Consider the following 401-nt stretch of genomic DNA (forward strand, 5'->3'; position numbering starts at 1 on the left):
AGTTGGAACCTCCCAACACCAAACTTAGAGTTTGGTTGTGACCTCCCAACACCAAACTTAGAGTTTGACTGTGGGAGCTCTGTTTGACTCTGTTTTGGGAGAAGCTCTTCATGCTTCCTCTCCATGGTTACAGAAGGAGAACCTTGAGTCTTATAGTTTGCACTGTCTGCAAGCCACGGAGTTTCCTGAATAGAAAACAATTGCTCATCCGGAAAGGTTTCAGAGATCTCAGTAGGAGGGAGAGATGCTCCTGCTACTGGTTCTATTCGGGACAGATGATCAGCTACTTGGTTCTCTGTCCCTTTTCTGTCTCTTATTTCTATATCAAACCTCTTGCAGAAGCAACACCCATCTTATGAGTCTGGATTTTGAATCCTGCTTTGTGAGTAAGTATTTAAGAG

This window comes from Arachis duranensis, chromosome 4 (assembly GCF_000817695.3).
Source record: "Arachis duranensis cultivar V14167 chromosome 4, aradu.V14167.gnm2.J7QH, whole genome shotgun sequence".
In the NCBI taxonomy this organism is placed as follows: Eukaryota; Viridiplantae; Streptophyta; class Magnoliopsida; order Fabales; family Fabaceae; genus Arachis; species Arachis duranensis.